A 23,586-nucleotide genomic window follows, 5' to 3' on the forward strand; every position below is an offset into this window, starting at 1 on the left:
CAGCGGTTGCTTATCCGCTGCTGATATCAGTGCCCGTGATGACGAAGTGCACGGCATGCGCTTGACGTTTCGTCATCACACAGTCCAGTCTAGCACCTCCTTTAGCGACACCCTGCGCGGCCACAGCTCCCATACAGCGGAACCAGAACCGCCTCATCGGCCCGCAGCTGCCGAGGAATCAGCGCGTCGCAGGGCATGCGCTAATTGCAGCTGTCGCTGCAACACTACGTGTTCCGATGGATATCACCCCTACCATCGATGACACTGCAAGCGAAATGTGCGCTGCTGTCCTCGCCGCACAGGAAGCCCTGCATCGCCGTGGCTCGGCGCGGCTCTAAGCCCCGCTTTTGCTTGTTTATCTTTTGGGGCCCGCAGCATTCCTCTGGTTTCTCTCTCACTAATATTTCTCTCTTCATTCCCCTTTCCCGTGTATGCGCTGTTGAAATGCCCTCGCACCAGCGGCAGTTACGGCGCTGCACTTCTCTTCTTATTTCTTAGAAGAAAAAAAAAACGCTCTCTCGAAAGGGGCGGTGACACACAGCCACCTAGCCTGTTTGAGCTTACCAGGTAATGCACACTTTTATCAGTCCACCATTGTATCTACATCTTCCTAATGTTATCTTTGTACCTTAAAACACGCCTTAAATTCATTCATGCGCACATATCATGACGGGTGTAAAGCCGGCGTAGCTATCATGATAAAAATCCGTTTATTATTTTATGAAGAGCCTGAAATAGACAACCATTAAATATCATGGTACACTATTCAGTTGTATAATACGTCATTGTCAATAGCTGCTATTTACAGATGCCCTGGAGCGCCTGAGGAATACTTTCTCCATTGAAGGTGCATGATTACCTACACAACAATATAAATTATCCCACAAAGTTTTTATTAAGCAGTCATTTTAAACAAGCTGGGATAGACTGGGATGAGTTGTGTCGGCAACAGAGATGAAAAAACTGTTTCCACCTGTTTGATATAATGTTAGGTCTTTCTTTTTTGCAGACTCTTAAAGAACCTGTGCGTCTCAAAGAAGATGCCTGCTCAGTAATTGTTTTTGAATGAGCATCGCAGTCGATAACATCACTTATAGGCATTGAAGAAAGGATTTCAGATCGTGACATGCTGGTTATAACGCTTTTTTTTACTTTGAGTAGGAGAGCTAGTTGTAAGGTCGAACCATCTCGAATAGCTTTAAAAAATATATAAACGAGCTAATCATAAGAGTGGTATCGACTACTTAGAGTAAACCTTGAATAGACTCGCAGCTCAATCCTGCGGAGGTGTTAACGGTCTCTGGGTTAACTACAACAGGCTATAATACATTGTAAAAATAATTTCATTCCATCAATATTCAAGAGAACTGAGTGGTCAACACCGTGGTTTATGCCAAGCAGAATTCACCTAAAACAAAAAGCAAGAATACGAAGAAAGAAAGGATAAATTCTGCAGAGATAAGAGAGCTCACATGCAAAGTGAAACATCAAATAAAAGCTATAAAGGACGATTTCTTTTCACATACGTTAACGATATTCACGAGGAGTCGACCGCAACAAGTTTGGCGCTACTTATCGAAATCAGAAAGCGCGACCCGTAAAAGTGGCAGTTTTGGTCATAGAAGGCATGCACATTGTAGCAAATACATTTAACTCCTATTGCCAATCCGCGCGTGGATATTTTCACGTGCTAACCTACTTCGAGTGCGGTGGTGTCAGTCGCTGACGACCGGATGGGCGAAGTTGCGATAACAGAGTCGGGTATTTAAAACTTGATTTTGCATATAGACAACAGGAAGGCGCTGGGAGTGGAGAATATAATAAATGTGTTTTTAAAACGATACGCACATATTTCATTCTTGCGGATAACATTTTTCGAATCACCGAGTACAGCTTCACTTCCCAAGGATTGGCTGTGCGGGAAAGTAAGCCCATTCATAAAGAAAGCAATAGATTACACGAGGAAACATATAGACCAATATGACTAACATGTTGCTTCGTTAAATTAGTGGAACCCATAGCAAGTAAAGCAGTCATGACCTACTTAGAAGAAAGCAAAGTACAATGTATTATGCAACGTGCTTTTTTAAGTACGTCTGTCAGCCATAACATATTTAGTAGAGATAACACGCCTTCGCATGAACATTTATTTCCAAATTCCAAGCTGATGCCATCTTCATTGATTTTTATAGGTTTGTGATCGTGTCTTGCAGTGTAAACCAATTGAGGATATAAGCTGCATCAAAATTGAACACATTGTAGTGGGACTGGATAGCAGCCTCTTTATCAACTCTAACCCAGTGTGTTGCCATAAGCTATATGACTCTCAACAATAGAAGTTTATACGGCGTGCCCCACGGATCCGTATCGATTCCATTATTATTTCTATTGTAGGTTAACCACATCACAGGCTACGCAGAAACTTGAGTAAAATTGCGGCTTTTTGCATATGAGCTCGTAATTCACACTTGCGAGTGAGGAATCGATGATTAGGTACATTAATGACTACACTAAAGAATATAGCCCAATGAAGTGACATGTTGGGAATGAAATTTAATCTGAAGAAAACAAAACATATGCCCATAACTCATAGGAAGACGATATTTAAGTAGAATTATAGATTAATTTGTAAAGATTTGTTAGAAACTTACAGAATAAAATATTTAGGTTGTGGGGATCGAAGTGCCTTCTCCCGCCGGCTTCCCCAGCTCACGCGTTGTGCTTAGCTCTATATCCAGGAACCGTAGCCATAACGGCAACATGGCGGACACGGCTAGCACGCCGGGGCTAATTTCCCGCGCAAACCTTACTTCTCCCACCCGGGGTCGAATCGACGCGCGAGCATGTGTCACCGGGATGCGCCCTCATTGGCCTCTCAAGTGGCGGCTCCTGGGCGCCCCCTCCTCCCGAGCTCCCTCCCGCTGAGCGCTTTATCGCCAGGGTTGCCCGATCGGGCTCTAACTGGTCAAATCGGGCTACGTGTTGTGCGGGATGCCGTCGAAAGTTGAGAGTTGGCTACATGGCTATATTTAGGCAATTTTTGTCATAAGAACTTCCGAGTGCTGAGTACCACGTCAACAGTGACAAAATTCGGAAACGCCGGTATATGAAAGCCCAAAGCTCATTGATGCTACAAAGCTACGTAGGCCATCTCTAAGGCTGTGTTTTTAGGCAATGTCGGCGCTGGGAGGATGGCGTTAAGTCATGGCTGCTATGTTTCTGCATCATCATAGCTCTAAGCTCTCTTCTTGTTTTATGATTTCGGCGCCACCTGCTACCGGTTCAGACGTGGTTCAACAAGAAAAACGGTGGGGCTTATATCTGTCGAGTACCTATTCCGTGCCCGTTTCTGTGCAGGAAACTATGATGTGGACTTTCACAACAGTTCAAGTATTCGGAGGCAAGTCATAGTGAGACATTTTCACCCGTGGTCTTTCAATGTTTATGAAGTGTACCTCTAAGCCTATTGCTAGGTTTTCCCGCAAATCACCAAGCTATTTACCCAGTAAATTTAGAAAAAAAAATCCGCAAGTCGCTTTAAGCGAGAAACGCGTTGGTTCGGATCTTCATCTGTATGTTCAGCGAAGCGCAGCTCTCTCGACTGCTGATCAAAACAACATATTCTATTCTTGTTGTGGTCTGCATGTTCGCGAGAGCACTGGATGAACATGGTCTTCCAATGAGAGCATTGACAACCTTTTATCGGGAGAACTTCTCTCTGCAAAGAGCAGTGTAAAGCACGGTAGCACGTTGCAATCATGGCTTCCACTATGTGATAGCGGCAAGCCAATTAATAAGACGCGTCCCTCAACAGAACTTCTGGTTGAAGCAAACATAGTGCATTCTTGTGAGTGACATAGCCACACGTGAGTTGGAGGGCACGAACATATTCCGGCTACAGTAGAAGTCTGGCTGAGAAATCTGGGAAGAATCTCGTCGCCTTCTCAAAACACAGCATGGACAAGTCGGCGAAGTACAGCCATTTGTATAAGAAGGAATAGGAGAAGAACACCTCTTTCAGAGGTACATTTTATCTTCGTTTTTAAAAGCGTCTGGAACTGCGTAGTGTCGGAATGAAGTAAATTTCTTCCTTCATTCTAAAATTTTCCGAATTTATCCTTCAGTCGAAGGACATTATTGCAGCTGAAAAACATTGGTCACTCGATTGTGACCACCCGAAGCTGAATCCGCGAGCTTGTAGTTGGCCATTGCTTGCCTGAGTGTTGTGTAAAATTACCTCGGGTAAATCGAGGCGTGAACTAACAATAGCTCGAAACGTGGCTCAGTAAGTACCAATGACGTCATGAGTGTACTGGAAAAGAAATCCTTCGGCTAAGTGTAACAATAAGTACTGCCCAAATCCACGTCTAAGTGCCAGCTCTCGCTAGAATTGTTTACGCAGATCTTGATGCCTCTGTTGTGCTGGTTGTATTCGGCGGAAGTAATTTAGTAGCTGCAAATAAGCGGTGGGATTTGGACACCATCTATAAGACACGCGACAAGCATCGTCAAACACTTTGGCTATGTGTTTGGCTACTTTTCGTTCACGACAAATTTGGGTCTGGCTATATTGGGCTACATAGATTGAGACCATTTGGCTTTTGTTTGGTTGGGCCATCTGGCAACCTTATTTATGGCCGCGGAAGATGCTCACAGGCCGACAGCGAATTAAGTCACCTTAACGAGTTGGCGACATGGGACCTTGCCTCCATTGACTTCTCGTTCCCGCGCTCGGTGGACGACCACCTGGTTATCCCTAACGCAGCGGGCGCGCGTACTCGATCGGTCTTGCGGCAAGCCTTTGCCCGTGAGTGCCGTAACTGTCGTACTGTGATGTATCCGGCGTGAATAAATGCGCCTTTGTTGGCGATCTGACTCAAGCGCCTTCTCTGTGCCGTGTCGGAGAGCTGGCGAATCCTGCCGTAGCGCCTTCGTGCGTTGCGGAGTGGAGGAGCGTCGTGCCTTTTTCTGACCGTCGCTCGTAGGGTGAGACTAGTGTTAACCCATCCCCATGAGGTGTAAGCTTTACAAGTGCATTTAAATGCAATACTCAGATGACACATGTTAGAATTGGTTCTGGACGCTCTGTTTCTCGCGAAAAAATCTAGCTGCAGCACGATTTTATGTGAAACTAACGGCATATAAATCTTTAGCATGGCCGATTCTTGAGAATGATAGCATGGTGGCGGAGGAACCCTAACTATAGTGGAACCCGTACGGGAAAGAAATCGCGCAGAAACTAAAATGTAAACAAAATACAGCGTCGCGATTTATATTCAGTAATCATTCTCAACACGAGAGTTTAGGTATTCTTAGAAACCAAGCAGTAGTGCCTACCCTCGCTCGTCGTCGTGAAGTTTTTTCTATCGTATATCGGTTACCTTATTAATATGAATTAACGAGATAACGTGCAGCCACCCCATCGACACCCCCCCAGAACCTATCGTAATAAACACATCAGGTAGTATCTCTCACAATGCGACACTTTCAAGCGTTAATTTCTTTAGTTGGCCAGGGATATCTGGAATGCGTGCCCAAAGGCAATGATTTAATCAGTTTCCCTGGATGGCCTTCTCGCAGAATTGGAGCCATGGTTATGTTGCGCATTACAGCATTTGAGCGCGTAGTTCACAGCAGATTGTGTTGGATGAATGATTGGGCAAGGTTGCACGTGTAACTATATGTTACTTCACGATCTTAGATGTGATTACTGAAAGGTGCTCAAGGGGGGTGTTTTATTAAACCTTGAAACCACACCGCTGTCCTACGACTGATATTGTAATTGTTGTGAGCATCTTTTGTTATTCCTTCTTGATTCACGCAATTAAAGCAAGTTTCTCGTTATGCTGAATGTCAGTGTTGTTGTATGTCAGTTTCCTGAATTTAGGTTCTTTTTTTTTTCTTTTTTCCTGTCATTCCCATGCTCATGTGCATTTTCACAACTCACTACTTGTTTGGACCTGTGCAAAGGCTCACGGCATTGGTGAATAATTTTAAAGTAAAACCTCTATATGTACGTTGTACAGGTACCAATACCTTAATGGGATTGGTCCTAATAATCCTTCTCTGCATTTAAAATGATGCATTCTTTGCGAACCCTCTAACACTTGTTCGACTGGGGCTGCTGGCTGGCTTGGTGCTGCAGCTGCCTTGCTGCATAGCTCGGCCACACGACAGCACTATATACCATCTTCGCTAACGGATATACAGGCTGCTCGTTTCGTTTTCTAACTAATTAAAGGTAAAACAAGTGATATCTAAATATCCTAATTGCTATAGAAACATCCTCTAAAGAACAACTTTTTTATTAAAGCAATTCTTTCCGTCTTTTTTATGCCTACTTTCTTTACCATTCATCATTATCATCATCATAATCATAAGCCTGTTTATGTCTACTGCAGGACGAAGGCCTCTCCCTGCGATCTCCAATTACCCTTGTTTTGCACCAAGAGATTCCAACTAGCGCCCGCGAATTTGCTAATTTCATCGCTCCACCTAGTCTTCTGTCGTCGTCGATTGCGTTTCCCTTGTCTTGGTACCCATTCTGTAACCCTGATGGTCCAAGGGTTATCTAACCTGCGCGGTACATGACCTGCCCAGCTCCATTTTTTTCTCTTGATGTCAATTAGAATATCGTCTACACTCGTTTGCTCTCTGATTTGCTCTCTCAGTTAGGCACAAAATGGCAAAGTATCGCAGTTTCGCGGGAATGCCAGACAATTTGCGGGATGATAATTGCATTCTGTGTACACATAGACAGCGTCTCCCTAGAGCACAGAAGCGAATCCTTTCGTGTAAAAAAAATGCCAGTCCGGCTTCCCGCTTGTGCGAGGCAGCAGTACTGCTCTCAAAAAGGCGGCCAAAAAGCTAATTCTCCTTATGTATGGATAATTCCGTTCATAAATATGGCACCTGAAATTTTATCGATGTGGCTGTTACATTCATGTCTCGCGGCTAAGGTTATCTTGCTCTGCAATTTTCGTTATCTCAGCTTTAGTTATCTACTTGCGGCTGTCGCAAACCATCATGCGCGCATCTTGGATGCTCGTCGATAGCTGGGATTTCGCCAACATACAATGATTAACGTTTCATCAATGCGACGCAACCAATGTGGAACCACTGTGGGAAGCATGGAGCGTGTTTATGAATCATATCACTGCAAGAAGTCCGCATGACAGAGGAAAAAGGCACATCTGAGGCTAAGCCACATTACAGCAGGGATCACTTCTTAGATGTTCCCTGCCGCCTTACCTAATGACACACAATCACATTACGAGACGCTTAGTTAAAAAAGATACAATGATCCGAAAGCGCCACTGCTCCACCACAATGTTTTGTACATCATGTTCTGATTCTGGATTTCCATTGTTGCTATCAAGAATTACGAGTAAGCTTTAGCTCGAGGCCAACTGAAATTCCCCTAGGATAAAACACATGCACAACGCAGAAATTCCCTCTTGAGAGCCGCTGGCCTGATTAGAATAGAAGCCGCTGAATTTTGGATAATTTCTTAAATTCTAGCAACTGTAGAAAGCCGAATTTTTGTTAAATTCCCCAAATCATTTACACAAATGCGAAAATTTTCGAGAAATTGAAGTAAAAGATTGAAGCACTCAGTTTCAAATCTGTAAAATTAGACGAAAACCAAACACCAGTTTTGAAAACGCGTCTGTTAGAGCACATCAACCAAACAAATTTGATTTATGTCCTTTTACATAAATTTGTTGCAATGTTAACACGGGTTACGCAAATGTCCTACTCACGAACTAGTCGTTTATTTGATACGTCAATTTTATAGGCGTGAATTGTCATTATAGTTGAATTTCACAGAATTGTATATTCTTCTTTATTTCGAAATTGCAGGTTGACAATTTCATTAGTTCCTGAATAGCTTATTCATGTGTTGAAAGATTCAATATTATTAAAATAAAAAAATACGAATAAAATTAAGATCAGCTTTCTGGTAGAGATTTATATTTTATTATTGCAACAGGGCTCATAAAAATCAACCCTGTAGATGCTAAGACAATTGGATTGTCCGCTACCATGTAAACATACAGGAGGTCCCGAGCTACAGCTTCATCTTAAAAGTGTGTCCGTGTCTTTTCGTATATACATGAGAGACCTCCCTGCAAACCCAGTACGTTTGAACCAAAAAAACATCGCTTGGTCACAGCTATCCCTACAGCACCGATAACGTTGGGCTTAGTAATTTATTGGCGACTGTTTCCTAGCACTCAATTTAGTTAAGTACTCAAGGGAACGCATATAAGAAAATATAACTTACGCAGGCTGAAAAGCAGGATGAAGGGAATTTGCTCCCCCCGTCCCGGTCTGAAAAAAAAAAAGAGAAATAGTTGTGTCAAGATAGAAAAGCAAAACATTTTCCTCCTTTTCAAGGTGTTGTGGATTGCATGTACTTATAAGGCGTAAATAGAAGGTCCAGTGTCGACTGTCACTCTCCCGAGGTCACCGCGTGACCCTGACTGCCCGACAAGACGAAAACGGGGCTTTAAGATATCTCCTAAAAAACAAACTTCTTTTTATTTGAACGTTACGTGTTTTTATCATTGTCAATCATTTAGCAGTAATGCGATGGATACTTCTGCCTGTGCTGAAAATTTATAGATTTCTTACGTTACATACAGCCGGTAATATTGCCACGGTCCAGCACTATTAATGGGAAAGAGGCCAAGCGGCTCTGCGATTGAGGGTGGCAGTTCTTAAGCTGACACGAGCTGTCGCTTTCTAGTCACTCATTGATATCCTTTCGTCTATTTTATGTATACTGCCTCTCGTCTGCATGTTTCCGCGTAACTTCTTGGCGGAAGTAGCATTTCTTCTGCTCTTCACGTAAATGTTCAGTGGACCCTACCTTTCCAACGCTCCGTGGGTTGTATTGTAGGTGGTGTGAGTATTGGTGGTGGTAGTCGCACAACCTATCACGATTTTCAAAAAGCTGGCCACGGACATCTTCGTGACCTGCAAAAGAGCATCAGTATCGCCAACAGGTGGATTTATCATGTTCCGAAATGCTACGCTTAACTAAAAGCGCCACACCTCAAGTCTACTTCAGAACATACGAAGATTACCTGGCTAGTTATGAAACTGAATCAGGAGCTATACAACTGTTTAGTGACCGTGACTGTTGCGGCACTCTGCATACAAATACTTTACGCCGTTGCATGCGGATGTAATTCGAGCCTTACGCCAAACATAAAGAATTTGAGGGCGCTTAAGCTTTGCCTTTAAGAGTGGACGCACATAGCATTCAAACATCCCCGACCGCTTCTCCCGCTTCCCGGTAACTGCAGCTTATGTAACCGGATTGTTTACAGGGAAACGTTGGCGGGGAACGGTATGCACGAAGGCGAGCTTTCTGGTAGAAACGCGGCCTCTTGCGTGGCCAATCTTCTGTTATTGTGTCGCATATTTAATACTTCAATCTGAGGAGATTTACCATAATAGACATGCGTTGTCAGTGTTCTGTTTCATGATATTTGTTTGTTGGCTACTATTCTGAAAATTGCGATGGATACCATTGTAAAGAATGTAACCCAAGGTATGAGCAAATTCAGTGACAGAAGAAAAACTTTAGTGCCGTATTCAATACATACGACAAACTGTGAATACATTGTAAGACTTGTCGGACGATCCTACCGTTGTTGCCAGTTGTAGAAGCTGTCGGACGATCTCGCCGCTGCCAACATTTGTAAGCGTCGAAGGCCGTAGAGATCAACTTGAGAGGAACTAGACGTACAGGGTGTATTTACAGTATTTACATTTCAAACAAGTGATACATTTACACACTCTAGCGTGACTCCCAAATGGAACCCGCAAGACGAAGCACACAGCAAACGATCACAAAGTTCAAGAGTACATTAACGAGCACAGACGAGCACGAACACGAGCAATCGAGCACTCTTTAGCAGCCGACAACGGCCGCTTATAAAGACTTCGTGTCCCTAGATCCCTAGGAGAGGCAAAACGTTCGTCTAGACATTGTAAACAAGCCGCCTCTCTGCGGAACAGTTTACACTCACACGTACGCACTATCACTGCCGATTCGCAGTGTCAAATGTCAACGCAGTGGACGCGGTGTCCATTGTCTCGCGTCCCCGTAGCCAGGTGGTCACGCCGGGGCCCAGCCGGCGCCTCTTACTTCCAGAGCTGACCTCGCACAGTGACCTCCGCCGCTGCAAATTGTCTGGCGTGTTCAAAGGCCCGTGAAAAGACACCGCAAGGCATCTCCGAACGAGGCGCCCGGTGGATTGACGCCGCCGTAGCACGCAGTTCTCTGAGGTAAGTTCATGGTTGATTAGCGCTGTCGTTACTGCTTCCTACGAAACGAGTCACCGCGGCGGGTGTTGAAGGCTTCCATGGTATCTGCGGTGAAGCTCGCCACGCTCGCAGCTGCAGCTGGCTGCGAAAACTTGCATGTTGCCACCTCGGCAGGCCATTCCTAACAACATACGCCAATAGAGATGGTGCATTGCTATTTCAAGGATTACATTCGTATAACTTTCGCAAAATGTGCCAGAATAAACAAAAAATGTTGACCCTTCCAAAACTCAGACGGTCTTGGTCGTAAACAACAAATTCCATTCTAATTGGTCATCATCATCATCATCATCATCATCATCATCATCATCAGCCTGGTTACGACCACTGCAGGGCAAAGGCCTCTCCCTTACTTCTCCTACAACCCCGGACATGTACTAATTGTGGCCATGCCGTCCCTGCAAACTTCTTAATCTCATCCGCCACCTAACTTTCTGCCGCCCCCTGCTACGCTTCCCTTCCCTTGGAATCCATTCCGCAACCCTTAATGACCATCGGTTATCTTCCCTCCTCATTACATGTCCTGCCCATGCCCATTTCTTTTTCTTGATTTCAACTAAGATGTCATTAACTCGCGTTTGTTCCCTCACCCAATCTGCTCTTTTCTTATTCCTTAACGTTACACGTATCATTCTTCTTTCCATAGCTCGTTGCGTCGTCCTCAATTTGAGTAGAACCCTTTCCGTAAGCCTCCAGGTTTCTGCCCCGTAGGTGAGTACTGGTAAGAAACAGCTATTATACACTTTTCTCTTGAGGGATAATGGCAACCTGCTCTTCATGGTGTGAGAAAGCCTGCCAAACGCACCCCAGCCCATTCTTTTTCCATCTCATGATCCGGACTCGCCGTCACTACCTGCCCTAAGTAGAGGTATTACCTTGCCACTTCCAGTGCCTCGCTACCTATTGTAAATTGCTGTTCTCTTCCGAGACTGTTAAACATTACTTTTATTCTGCAGATTAATTTTTAGACCCACTCTTCTGCTTTGCCACTCCAGGTCAGTGAGCATGCATTGCAATTGGTCTCCTGAGTTACTAAGCAAGGCAATATCATCAGCGAATCTCAAGTTACTAAGGTATTCTGCATTAACTTTTACCCCCAATTCTTCCCAATCCAGGTCTCTGAATACCTCCTGTAAACAGGGTGTGAATAGCATTGGAGAGATCGTATCTCCCTGCCTGACGCCTTTCTTTATTGGGATTTTGTTGCTTTCTTTATAGAGGACTACGATGGCTGCCGCTATAGATATCTTTCATTATTTTTACATACGGCTCGTCTACACCCTGATTCCGCAATGCCTCCATGACTGCTGAGGTTTCGACAGAATCAAACGCTTTCTCGTAATCAATGAAAGCTATATATAAGGGTTGGTTATATTCCGCACATTTCTGTATCACTTGATTGATAGTGTGAATATAGTCTATGGTTGAGTAGCCTTTACGGAATCAGGCTTGCTCCTTTGCTTGACAGAAGTCTAAGGTGTTCCTGATTCTATTTGCGATTACCTTTGTAAATAGTTTGTAGGCTACGGACAGTAAGCTGATCGGTCTATAATTTTTCAAGTCCTTGGCGTCCCCTTACTTATGGATTAGGATTATCTTAGCGTTCTTCCAAGATTACGGTACGATCGAGGGCATGAGGCATTGCGTATACAGGGTGGCCAGTTTCTCTAGAACAATCTGCCCACCATCCTTCAACAAATCTGCTGTTACCTGATCCTGCCCAGCTGCCTTCCCCCTATGCATATCTCCCAAGGCTTTCTTTACTTCTTCCGGCGTTACCTGTGGGATTTCGAATACCTCTAGACTATTTTCTCTTCCATTATCGTCGTGGGTGCCACTGGTGCTCTATAAATCTCTATAGAACACCTCATCCACTTGAACTATCTCATCCATATTAGTAATGATATTGCCGGCTTTGTCTGTTAACGCATACATCTGATTCTTGCCAATTCTTAGTTTCTTCTTGGCTGTTTTTAGGCTTCCTCCGTTCCTGAGAGCATGTTCGATTCTATCCATATTATACTTCCTTATGTCAGCTGTCTTACGCTTGTTGATTAACTTCGAAAGTTCTGCCAGTTCTATTCTAGCTGTAGGGTTAGAGGCTTTCATACATTGGCGTTTCTTGATCAGATCTTTCGTCTCCTGCGATAGTTTACTCGTATCCTGCCTAACGTAGTTACCACCGAATTCCAATGCACACTCCTTGATGATGCCCATAACATTGTCGTTCATTGCTTCAACACTAAGGTCCCCTTCCTGAGTTAAAGCGGAATGCCTGTTCTGTAGCTTGATCTGGAATTCCTTTATTTTCCCTCTTACCGCTAACTCATTGATCGGCTTCTTATGTACCAGTTTCTTCCGTTCCCTCCTCAGGTCTTGGCTTATTCGAGTTCTTACCATCCTGTGGCCACTGCAGCGCACCTTGCCAAGCACGTCCACATCTTGTATGATGCGAGGGTTAGTGCAGAATATGAAGTCTATTTCATTTCTAGTCTCGCCGTTCGGGCTCCTGCACGTCCACTTTCGGCTGTCCCACTTGCGGAAGAAGGTATTCATTATCCGCATATTATTCTGTTCCGCAAAGTCTACTAATAACTCTCCCCTGCTTTGCCTAGTGCCTATGCCGTATTCCCCCACTGCCTTGTCTCCAGCCTGCTTCTTCCCTACCTTGACATTGAAGTCGCCCATTAGTAAGGAGTACTTATTTTTCATTCTACCTATCGCCGATTCCACGTCTATATAGAAGCTTTCGACTTCCTGGTCATCATGACTGGATGTAGGGGCGTAGACCTGTACAACCTTCATTTTGTACCTCTTATTAAGTTTCACAACAAGACCTGCCACCCTCTCGTTAATGCTACAGAATACCTGTATGTTACCAGCTATATTCTTATTAATAAGGAATCCGACTCCTAGTTCTCTTCTCTCTGCTAAGCCCCGGTACAGGACGCGCGCGCTTTTTAGCACTGTATATGCTTCTTTTGGCCTCCTAACTTCACTGAGCCCTATTATATCCCATTTAATGCCCTCTAATTCCTCCAATAGCGCTGCTAGACTCGCCTCACTAGATAACGTTCTAGCGTTAAACGCTGCCAGGTTCATATTCCAATGGCCTGCTGAGGTGCGAGTTTTGCCAGCCAGGTGCAAGAGCGGCGTCGACTTTTCCTGGAAAGCCACCACCACCCTCTAGCCAAATGGCGTCACTAAGTCTACTGTGTGCGGAGCACAATACGCCGCATCCTCTATTCTCCGTCGCGGGATTGCCAGATGAGTTCGACTAACCAGGCTTTGTGACTGAACACGCCACCGCCGACCCGGTCTGCCGTGAGCAAGGGAGTTCCCGAGGGAACGTATTCGGAGGCCCCGTCCCACGTACCGTTCCTGACGTAAGCCCCGAGTTCTGCGAAGACCGTCTGACCTCGGTGGGATCCGTGAAACCGGTGCGGAAGTGTGTGTGCCCTGCCGCTTAAAGGCGGCTCGTCTGCGATGATTGGTCGAACGGTTCTCTCACCTAGGGATCGAGGGAGGACCGAGTGTTTAAAAACCGCTGTTGTGCGGCTGCTGAGCGTACTTTTCTCTCGCAGTCATGCTAGACTGATGTACTACAATTTCCTTATGTAGATACTGTAAATAAACGCATATTCCTCGTTCTCGATGAGAAGCAGTCCTTCCCTTCAACAACGTCCTCAGCGTGGATAAGTTGGACCACAGCATGGGCCAGCTACCATCTAATTCATGCCCGACTCCAATTTTGACAACTGGTTACGAACAGTGGGATTGACCTCCAAATCCCGACAACGCTGGCAGCAACCAGATGCTGCACAACCCTCACCACGTTCGCGTGATTAAGAGCGCCGGCAGTGGCGTTGGAGGACGTCGCTTCCCAATGAAGTGTGGTACGAGACCTACAGGAAACTCGCCGCAGTAGCATGTCTCACCGGGGAAGAATATTTAGGAGAATTCCCGTCACCGTTGGCAAGCGCGGGTGACCAGATAAACCCTCGTATTCAGAAATGCATCTTAACCCCCCTATGTAATACCCTCCTGCGAGAGGGCCTTTCGGGGTATTCTGAATAAATAAAAAAAGGAATTAACTTGAAGCCCAAGTTTGAATTCATTTAAAGGGAGAATAAAGGCAAATATTTTTATATTTTATTTATTTACAATACTGCTACTCTCATTTGAGAGCGTGGCAGTTGGGCGATGCAGTATACATGTATACCAGTACGCATCAGGGCAGAACAGCTAATTAAAAATAGGAAAATAAAAATAAAACATTTGCCCAAGGATGGCAATATTAGAAGGAAGCTGAGTATAGGAACAAGAACGCAGTTTTCAAATGACACTTAATTTACATGATAATAGCAGAGAAGTACCTGTAATTAACCAGTTATACATGAAATAGGAGCATACTGAAAGATACTTAGCATGTCAAGAAGTATTGAAGTTGTGTGACGAGATGAGCTTAACGCATATACACTATGAGAGTGAGAAGAAATTGAAAAAAAAATCTAGGCAAGCAATTAGCAGGAAAATGGTAGTTACAACAATCATCTTAGGACTAGAAGTAGTACAGTATTGAAAATTTATTTTCGGAACAGAGCGTACCATACGTCCACATAACGGCAACCAACAAAAAAAGGAAAAGAAAAATGGGACATCGAAAGAAACACAATGCAAAATTTGTGACGATGATGCCATGATAAATGATTTTATTTACGCACTACAGCTTCCACTTGTGAGGTAAATTTGGACAATGATTCAATGGTGGTTATAGCAGGATCAAGTCGGTTCCATTCAGCAACTGTAAGGGCGAAGAATGAATACTTAAACGTGTCGTTGTTGCATATGTATTCTGTTAAAGTGTACACATGTTTTTTACGGGTTTTTAGAGCGTCATAAAATGAAATGTACCTGGACACATCTATGTTATAGTTATTTTTTAGAAGCTGCAACAAGAACTTCAGGCGAGCGTGTTTTGCTCTGGTAGATAGCGTTTGCAATCCAGACTGCGTTAGAAGATTAGTCGGTGAGTCAGCGCACTTATATTTGTTGTGAATGAACCTTATAGCCTTTCTTTGTACTGCCTCTAATTTTGTTATGTTAGTCGTTGTATGAGGAAACCAGACTGTGTTTGCATATTCTAGAACTGGGCTAACGAACGTTGTGTAGGCCAGTAGCTTCGTTGATGTCGTATAGAGCGCAAGGCTTCCTTTGAGGAAGAATGATTTGCGTAATGCTCCTGCGGTGATATTCGAAATATGTTTATCGCACCTGAGGTCTAAGGGTAATGCAACTCCCAGGTATTTATGTTGTTCAACATTAGTTAGTGGTGTGCCGTTAATCTTATATGTAAAGTTAGATGGTCATGATTTCCTTGTTATGGTCATGGCCACAGACTTTTTTACGTTAATTGACACCTGCCAATTAGAGCACCAAATAGCTAGAGTGTTGAGGGATGTACTAAATGTGACGTGGCTGCTATAATTAGTGATATCGCTTTAAATAACGCAATCGTTGGCGAACGGTTTTATATTACAACCAATGTTAGCTGTGATATCATTAACACAGATTAGGAAGAGTAATGGCCCAAGAACTTAGCATTGGTGAACTTCGGAAGTAACGGCGACACTGTTACAGTGTTAGATAGCATTTTTTCATAGAATACAAATTGTGATCGATTGGCTAGAAATTCTTTTATCCAGATTGAAAGGAGCCCTTTCCCAATAACACTTTTCACTTTAGTGATTAAATTGTTGTGGCATACACAATCAAATGCCTTAGATAGATCAAGTAGAATTCTGTCAGTCTGGCCGCGGTTATTGACAGTGTATGGAAGATCATGGACTAGAAGATCATGGACTAGAAAAGCCGTAAGGTATGTTGCCAGCACCACTGCCTTTTTTAGGGTAAATATTAAGCAGAAGATTAGGTATGCCAACGTCCGTAATGTCTAATTTGTCAATGCTTACACTCTGTCTGGTTAGAATGGGGGCATAATGTTATTGTCTGTAGTAAATACTGATTCAAAGAAAATGTTATATGCGATGGCTTTCGCAGTTTCTTCCTCTGGGCGTAAGTGGCACGCTTCTCTATCATTGGTGCGAAAGTGCCTCCAGAATCTTCCGGGATTATTAGTAAGAAAGCTCGGTAACGTAACACTAAAATAATATTCTTTCGCACGTTTGGCTGCAAGCTTGAATTTCGCGATGACATTAGGCAGTTTCATCAAGTAAAGTGATAGATTAATGCAAATCTAGTAAATCAGGTGATAGAGAAGTGCTCGAGAATCTCTAAGGCGTCAATATTATCGCGAACAGAGCCTGCATAATCGATACGTTTAGGTAAATGCAGGACATCATTAGAGACCCCCCGGGATATTCAAGTAGTTGCTTGATGAGGAAAGCACTCCTCAGTTAAATTCTGTCACTAGTACTCAACCACTCATTGCTACTTGTAAAGGGCTGCTTGTTCAGTTCTATTTGATTTTAGAAAAAAAGAAAGCTCATTGAAATTACCCTTGACAACGACGCGGATGGTAGAAAGGTTTCGTTTTCGCTCAACTCAGGGCCACCCAGGCTTTCGCGTTTCAGTAGTTTCGTTATCGCGTAGTGCTGCGCTGGATTTGCTGGCTCGTGAAAGACGCACAAACTGCAAGTAGCAGAGCAGAAACGAAGGTTGCTGAGATATTCTGCCGTCCTCGACCGTGCTTCCCTTCTCTTGGCACCTACGCTGTAACCCTAATCGTCCACCGGTTATCTAACTAACGCATTACGTGACCCGCCCAGCTCCGTTTTTTTCTCTTAACGCCTATTAGAATACCGGCTATCCCCGTTTGTTCTCTGATCCACACCGCTCTCTTCCTGTCTCTTGACGTTACGCCTAACATTTATCGTCCCTTCGCTCTTTGCTCAGCCCTGAACTTGTTTCTGTGCGTCTTTGTAAGTCTCCAAGTTTCTGCCCCTGTATGTTAGCACTGGTAGAAAGCATTGACTGTACACCTTTCTTTTCAGTGAAAATGTTAATCTTCCAGTCAGGAGCTGGCAATGTCTGCCGTATGCAATCCATCTTATTTTCATTCTTCTCTAAGTTTCCTTCTCATGATCAGTGTCCCCTGTGAGTAACCAACCTAAATAAACGTACTCTTTCAGAGACTCTAGAGGCTGACTGGCGATCCTGAATTCTTGTTCCCTTGCCCGGCTATTGTTCATTATCTTTGTCTTCTGCGTGGTAATCTTCAACCCCACTCTTACACTCTCTGTGTTAAGGTCCTCAATCATTTACTGTAACCCATCCCTTGTGTTGATGACCAGGATAATGTCATCTGCAATACGAAGGTTGCTGAGATATTCGCCGTTGATCCTCACTCCCAAATGCTTCCCTCCCAAATGACTAATTCAATCAACCAATGGCCTTTGCAACTACCACAATTCTTTCATATACATGTCATGCTACACTTGTGCAGATGTGCAGAAGATTAGCATGACATGTAGCACAATGTACAACACTAAAGGCCACAAGAATAAAGCAACCTTATTTATTTGTTTGAGAGAACAAGAGGTTGTTTTCATGACTCTGTGTATGATGAGTAGTAGTCTGAATGATGTGGACAGACCCTTTATTTCCCTTAAAGTACCAAAGTACCAGTACCAGTACCAAAGTACCAAAAACACTGACTTGGATCTCGGGGTTTATACTGCTCAGAGCTGGTATACGGCTAATGACTGACCTCCTTGCCTGTGTTCTTGCGCCTCATGTGTTACTGTTCAGCCCAAACAAAGCCTGTCCGAAGCACGTCTCAACCCAGTCAGTTTACCCAGCTTCAAGATCAAGTAAGCACGACTCCTCCAGTCGTCACTCAAAGTGTGTTCACAGCTAGTGTGCGGCTAATTGTGACCTTCTTGCCTGTGTTGCGCCTTATGTGTTCTGTTCTGGCCCAACAGAGTCGGCGCCAATTAAATCTTGGTCCTCATCACATGAGCTGCCATCTACACCTGCAGGCCAGCTGCCGTGCTTGCTCAGTGGCCATGGTGTTGGGCTTCAGAGCACTAGATCGCGGGATTGAATCCCGGCGACGGTGGCCACATTTCGATGGGGGCGAAATGCGAAAACACCCGTGTGGTTAGATTTAGGTGCACGTTAAAGAACCCCAGTTGGTCGAAAATTGCGGAGTCCTGCAATACGTCTGTTCTCACAATCAGAAAGTGGTTTTGGCACGTTAAGCCCAACAATTTAATTTTAATTTACACCGACAGGAAGGCGCCGGAGCTGAATTCGCAAGGCTTTTGCACCACGAACTAAGAAGCGGATGCAGAAATATTTGGATGAGATAGCAAGAATACGGAGCACTGTGTCAAGAATGAAAAGAGCCTCGGCCATCATTCCACCAGCACGGATATTGGCCGAGTCATCCAGGTACTTCAACAAAGATATTAGAAATTCTTCATGTTCAGATGCACCTGCAACCCCTGAACACGCATGGACGACGCTGACCTAAAGAGTTCCTCCAGTTTGCCCTTAACCTCTCTTTCAGTAGCCAAAAAGCGTACCTGGCAAAAACCCTTCGCCTTCCAACAGTAAAAACGTTAAGAATCTGGCTATCAGCAATATCGCTCAAACCGCCGGCAGCATACGATGGCTGACGCACTTGCAGAGGTTGTCACGAAGCTCGAGGCAAGCCGTCTCTAGGCCGGCTATCTCATCTTGCTTCATGCAAAGGGCACCTTCGATGGATTAGCACATACTACGATCGTCAGTGCGCTCCACGAGCTTAGTATCACCGATCGGCTGCTCGACTACGTCAGCGCCTTTTTGAGTGATCGCACGCTTCGTGTTCGGGTCGGTGGTGCACTCAGCCAACCGAGCAGTGCGTTTGCTGGTGCTCCGCAGGGCAGTGTTTTGAGCCACTTTTTGTTTAATTTTACCCTCGCTCGGCTTCCCGACTAGATTCCAAAGGCGACGTCGCACGAAGTACGGGAGGCCATCAACGCTGACGACATCGCCCTGTTAGCGTGTGGCCCTACGGATGCCGGCTACGAAGTGTGCGCGTCTCTCCAGACTGCGATCAACGCTGTGGACGAGCACTTGGGAAGCATCGGCATCCAGCTGTCGGCGAACAAAACTGAGGCACTGTTGGTACACCCACGAGCCACGCGAGCATGTCACGAAGTGCCACCGCTGACTGCGTTGTTGCCCTCTCCCGTGGCGCAAGAGTGTCCGCTACCTGGCCGCCATACCTCCGTGCACGAAAGCAGGCGCTTCACCACATTGAGCGCCTGCAGCACTCTCCACAGGGCAAGCGGCTGGTCTGCAGACTCCATTGCCTGCCGAACTCGGATATGGGCAGACGCGCTACGGAGTTCTCAAAGTTTTTTTCTCCGCTTGCGCATCGGCTGTTACACAACACCTGCGCGCACACAGAGGCTCACGGGAAATGGCAGCCCCGTGTGTGGCTACTGCGACGGTGTGGAGACACTAGAGCACCTTTGGTTTAATTGCCCTGTCTTCGGGACCAAGAGAGTTGTTCTGGACGACTCCTACCGCCGATCCGGCCTGTCATCTAACACCCTGCAGTGCCTACTCTTCCCCAATGTCCACAGTTCCATCATCAAGCGTACAAAGAAATTGTATATATATATATATATATATATTTTTTTTTCAGTATTCCTTGCAACCTTCTTCCGTCAACCCCGCTCGCTAAGCACTCTCTCTCTCTCCCTCGTTTTGCTCCCCACTCGCCTTCCTCGTGCAGTGCTGTTGAGGTGACCTCGCCGAGGAGTCAGTTATGGAGCTGCAATTATTTGTTCACTTTTCTCACAAAATTACACACACGCACACAGTCAGACTGTCACTGGAAGGGAATGTGCCGGCGAGATTGAGGAAATAGCGAGGCTGGCAATTCATCCCGTGTTTACGGCCTCATTTTGAGTGACGAAAAAGCCAGCCGCCAGGACGCTGCGTAAATGAACGAGCTAGGGAACACGAACTAAAACTCATGAAAGATGGCGTGGCACAATTGCCAGTACACTGCGAAGCCTGCATGCGCAAACCACGCTTTTCCGAGATGCATATTCTTGCAAGAATCATACCCGTCGTGGCAGCTCAGTGGCTATTGTGTTGGGCTGCTGAGCACGACGTCGCGGGCTCGAATCCCGGCCACAGCGGCCGCGTAGCGGTAGGGGCGAAAACAACCGTGTACTTAGATTTAGGTGCCCGTTAAAGAACCTCAGGTGGTCAAAATTTCCGATGTCCTCCCTACGGTGTGCCTGATAATCAGAAAGTGCTCTTGGCACCTAAAACCCAATTTTTTATTTTGGCAGAATCAGAAATCAAGCACCACGTGAGCTAATGCAAGCTTATTATATAAAAAAAATATATGCTCAAGTTGCATTAGCAATACGTCTATCTTGCTGTACAAATCGGAAGCGAGATTGTTTGACCGCTTGATAACGTAGGTTTGTGAACAGCCTGCGCATGCGTGTATATGTATATATATATATTCCAAGTCACCGCCCAAATTAAATGGGTTGAAAATGCCGCCCGTGTTGTCTTCTATGTGTTGCTGTGCCCGGCAGTCCATCACAGCCGGGGACGCCACAATATGTTGCAATGTTTAGTTTGAGTATCTTTTGTTAGACAGAAGGCATCGTTGGTCTCTTCTGCTCGTGGTATAGTACATTATTTTTAGTTAGTTAGATTGCTTCCGTGAACACGTGACAGCCGAACGCTGGAGAAGGGAAAGCGTCAGTGTTTTAGTTTCTTACAAGGAAAGGAAGGCTGAAGATAAAGAACCTCAATGCAAGTTTAATTGAGACTTGCTTTGCATAATCTGCAAAATTTTTTTAAGGTGTTGTTATTACTGGTCGGATTTCGTGATTTCTAATCACGCTGCGTCGTATTAGCATGATTCAGAAGTGCGCTGAAAGAAAAGCGGAATAAGTGACGCCTTCTGAGCGAATTTAGGAGCGTGACAAGGTTTTCAGATGGTTATCTCCTGAGTTGATTTCACAATTATGAAATGATCATGTAGCTATCTGGCGTTAAGTGTTATTGACATGAAATAATCAACGCCAGTTCTCCCTTCGCCTTACTGACTTAAGGTGCTCTAATTCATGATTACTTAGCTTGATTACGTAAACCCGTTTGTGTCTTTGTGATAGGACGCATAATTGGAAGTTTCAGGGTAGTTGTCCAAATAAACTTGAACTTTCTGTTTCTGCGTTTTCTTTTCGGTAGGGAATCGTGAGATTTGTTTTTTCATTTGTAAAGTCTAGCGGTGGGGCTGCACGTGACGCTTTAGGCAATGTGCGTGAGTGACAACGGTTGCTCCTTGGAGCCTGGCCCTCTTGCAGTTATGCAGTCCACTCCAAGAGGAGTGGACTGCATCCACCTAGCAAGAGGTCTTGGGCCAGAGATCGTCGTTCTTTGAAGCAGCGACCCATGGCTTCGAACAATGCAGGCAGCAAGCCGGGCGAGCTGCATCGAACAACTCGATCTCCCGATGCACCAACTGACGGCGGAGGAGCTGCCGTGCCCGGCGGTCCTTCAGAGCGGGAGACGCCACCCCGAAGAGATACAGTTGTCACGCTTCATGCTACGACCCTTCACACCTGTCAGCAGCACAAATTAGCACGACCACGCCGGGGGTCAGAGTAAGCGTGCGTGCCCCCCCCCCCCCTTTCTCTGTTTGTACCCAGTGATGTGGGCGCGTTTCTGACTGGGCTCCCTTCGGAAGAAAAGGGCAACCGGTCCCCAGACGCCATCGGTTCCCCGACGCCGGAATTGGTCTCCTGACGCCATCTGTCTCCTGACGCCGGATTGGTGGAAACCGTGAACAATGACGACGCAGGGCATAAAGAGCGGATCCAAACGGCGGTCGAGAAGAGGAGGACGACGCTCGGAAACAGTGTGACATTAGGGCATGCGAACACACTACCATAGTGTACTCCGATAGTTGGAGCTGTTTTGTAAATCTCAGCCATGTAATTTTTTGAATATATTCCTTTTTCTTCATTCTATTGAACGTCGCACGGAGCCTATTCTCCCGGCACCTGGCACGGCACCATCGAGGGAAACTTCGTTGGCCGCACGGATAGCCGACATCACAACAGTGGTACGAAGCGGTGAGAGTGACGTCACGGAACTTGGGACGTGCTGACAACACGACAGTGTCTTCCTCTTGTGTGTGTTTTACCTTGCGCCAAAAAACGTCTTTTGGCCTCACTTAGGCGCTTCGTGCCTGCGGCCGTGAGGCCTGTCGTTCTGGAACGCCCGCCGGCCGCGTTTCTGTGACGCCCTACGGAATTTAGCAGTTATAAATTAAACATATACCAACGTTCGGGCCCACATTATTAAAAAAAAACAGTGCTACTGACACAGAAAAGAGATTGAAACACATGCCGTATGTGTCCCGAGCTAGTTTTCTTGTGTGTGTCGGTAGCTCTTTATTTTTTTTTATACAAGTACCTGCAGCGCCACAAGGGCATTATTGCAGGGGGGGACAAATTGAAGAAAAGTGAACATGTGGCAAAAACTTGATACAGCAGAGCACAGGTGGTAAGAGTAACAAAATACGTAACATAGATGAGTCATCTCGACGGCAAAACGGTCTTGTGAAATGCGGTGCAAATTTGCAAGACAGAAATGGAAAGGGTACACTATCGCATGAAGTGCAATGCCAGCCAAATGACATAAAGAAAACGGGATAATATACTACGACAGACTGCGTGACAATAAAGACAGAAACTCTGAACACGTTTTACATTCACCAATGCTCCTGGGAAGCCTTTTCCAGTGTGCGGAAACATGCGGGAAAAATGAATTACGATAGACATCAGTACGACAGCGCATTTCAAGGACTTTCAGCTCGTGATCACATCGTTTAGAGATGAAGTGGGGAGGGAAAATGTACAAGTTCTTGTTTATTCCTGTGAGATCAAAGTAGATTCGGAAAAAAAGTTCTAATTTTGCAGTTAATCGGCGGTGTGCTAGTGATTTCCAACCAAGGTCCTCTTTAAGCAATGTAATACTGCTACGGAAATTATAATTACCAGAAAGAAATCTTGCAGCGCGGTTTTGGACGCGTTCGAGCTTTTCTATAAGTTTAGAGCTTTGAGGGTCCCATACCTGCAAGCGTATTCGAGTACCGGACGAACATTTGTTATGTAAAGCTGTTCTTTTACTTTCTGGGGGGCGTTATAAAAATTACGTCTAACAAGGTTTAGTATACGAGATGATTTTAAGGTT

At 45.2% G+C, this 23,586-nt stretch overlaps 1 protein-coding gene across 1 annotated transcript in view; it reads right to left on the reverse strand.

Moving 5' to 3' along the window:
• Window positions 1-23,586, reverse strand: part of LOC142578269 (uncharacterized) — a 291,756-nt gene that overhangs the window by 64,187 nt on the left and 203,983 nt on the right. The window lies entirely within an intron of this gene.

This window comes from Dermacentor variabilis, chromosome 4, assembly GCF_050947875.1.
Source record: "Dermacentor variabilis isolate Ectoservices chromosome 4, ASM5094787v1, whole genome shotgun sequence".
Lineage (NCBI taxonomy): Eukaryota > Metazoa > Arthropoda > Arachnida > Ixodida > Ixodidae > Dermacentor > Dermacentor variabilis.